This window comes from Bactrocera latifrons, unplaced genomic scaffold (genome assembly GCF_001853355.1).
Source record: "Bactrocera latifrons isolate USDA-ARS-PBARC rearing strain unplaced genomic scaffold, ASM185335v1 scaffold_921, whole genome shotgun sequence".
In the NCBI taxonomy this organism is placed as follows: Eukaryota; Metazoa; Arthropoda; class Insecta; order Diptera; family Tephritidae; genus Bactrocera; species Bactrocera latifrons.
Genome location: NW_017537625.1, coordinates 1 through 2085, shown reverse-complemented (window position 1 = coordinate 2085; position 2085 = coordinate 1). Strand labels below are relative to the sequence as shown.

Below are 2085 nucleotides of genomic sequence, written 5' to 3'. Positions count from 1 at the left end.
TTCATATAAGAAAAGCCTATAAAGTCATTCTGCTCCAAGTTCATCATAAATAACGCGTCGGTTGGTGTCAAGTCTGCTTTCTCAGTTATGAAAACTTTATCGAAATTCGATGTTATCACTTATTGATAACGACTGTTAAGCTTTTAGCTCAGCGTTTACAATTTGCGGCACAATTGGTGGCTTCATTCCCTTAGCTTCCGTCTTATACCAGTCAATATTCCTAAAGAATGGATATATGGTTACCTCAGAGCGTGCATAGCGTCTGGCATTTCTGACCGATTGTTTGGCTTCTTAGCAAGAAACTTGGAAGCAAAAGATACTGCTGTGAAAGAGTTCTTCTAGTGTCTTTATGTAAAAAGTACTCACGCTTGTTAGCAAATCCATAACCTCTTGCGAGAAGTGTTTCGGAAAGACTGCTTTCTTATCTTTAATATTTTTGAACGTGTTCTCCTCATCCTCAGCCTCGCACATGCATAGCCTCTTGAGAGAAGTGTTACGGAAAGACTGCTTTCTTATCTTTAATATTTTTGAACGTGTTCTCCTCATCCTCAGCCTCGAAGGAATTACGGTCCGTCAACATTTCGTAAATCAAAACACCGAAAGAACACCAATCGGGGGTATGGTTATAGGGTTCATAGTTTGGTATCTGTAATGAATTGTACAGTTAWTATAATTATAAGTGTAATACTTGGAGTTTATCTCTGGCGCCATGTAGACATTTGTACCACAGAAAGTTCTCCTGGAATCACGTTCTTCAATACCTTCCTTACTCAAACTGAAGTCGGCAAGCTCTACTTCAGAACTCTTCCATAACTACAGATTCCTTGAGACGGCCATAAATCTGCTGACATAAGATCACTATCGTAATGAAGAACAAGCGATCCTTGAACACAAAGCACATAACCTCAAAGGCAAACAGAGCCACTTACCATAGTTTGAAAGCACGAGTGTAGTGAGACCAAACGTGGTGGTTTACCTGAGAGCGCGAACACCTTCTCTCAGTCATAGGCAATTCCATATCATCTGTTTATATAATGACGTAACACTTTTATAGCATAGAGCCTTTACCGAGCACATTTATATTTCTTTGCATGTGCTTGATCCAAAACTCGCCGCGTAATATTTTCGAAGCTTTTTCCTTTCACAGGCTGCAGGCAAATGCCCTTCGTTCATGAAGAAGGTCGTCTGCTCGCGAAGCGGTAACTTCCATTACGACAATTCTTAGACATCTACAGCAGAACAGGCGTCAGTCTAAAAATGTCTTGTCACTCCCAGAAAATAATACCTTATTTGGTGGTTCCGTGGGAGAGCCTTGAGTTGGGAGTAGGTTGGTTTTAGTGGATTAAAGTTCMGCACTCTGGCTTTCGCGCCTTATAATGGCACGTCGTTCACACGAAAGTACAGTGTGCTCGAAAAACACGCATCGCAACAAAGTATACACTTACGCACCAAAGGACAATATCCTCTCATTCGCTTAATTCCGCTCTCTCTCCCCAGCTTTCGCTTTTCTTTTCGTGGTTGGGTCCTTTCGATTCCAACACACGCTGGCCTAACGAAGTGCTTTTGGGTGTGTGTATGTGGAGATTCAGTGCTTTTAAACTGGCACCGCATAGTCCGGATTCACGTAGGAGAAACCCCTAAATTCCGTTTGGTCGAAATTCATCATAAATAATTTATCCGTTGGTGTCAGATCCGTTTTCTCCGAAGTGAATTGCTTATCGAAATTCGAGACATCTTTGCGATGTTTCTATGTATGAGTCACCGAGTATATGTGTGTGTGTGTGCGTAGCGTAAATTATTTGCATATTATTTTCACATAGCGAAGTGTGTCAAACAGAGAAAAGAAGATAATATTGGCGAAATAATGAAAAGCATGAATTAAGGTTTTGAAATGTTTTTCTTTGTTTTTGCTCTCACTTACAATTTTCGGCTTAAATGGCGGTTGCACTTCACGATTCTCGATTTTCTCCCAATCGATTCGTCGGAAGAACGGATGTATACGCACATCCGCTTCGCCGGTGGGCCCACAACCGAGACGTTTATTCGGTTGCTTGGTGAGGAACTGCAATAAGAACCGAAATGTAG

General features: G+C 41.4%; 1 long non-coding RNA gene across 2 annotated transcripts; it reads right to left on the bottom strand.

Annotated features, from left to right (window-relative positions):
- Window positions 1-6: 6 nt before the first annotated feature.
- Window positions 7-2057, bottom strand: LOC108977614. 2 transcript variants are annotated; one of them, XR_001994049.1, is made up of 6 exons: window positions 1922-2057; window positions 1286-1747; window positions 930-1229; window positions 726-858; window positions 367-646; window positions 7-302 (listed from the first exon to the last, which is right to left on the bottom strand). It is a non-coding gene; the product is annotated as an uncharacterized LOC108977614 (long non-coding RNA). The 2 variants fall into 2 exon arrangements; XR_001994048.1 differs by having other exon boundaries at window positions 930-1747.
- Window positions 2058-2085: the final 28 nt, after the last annotated feature.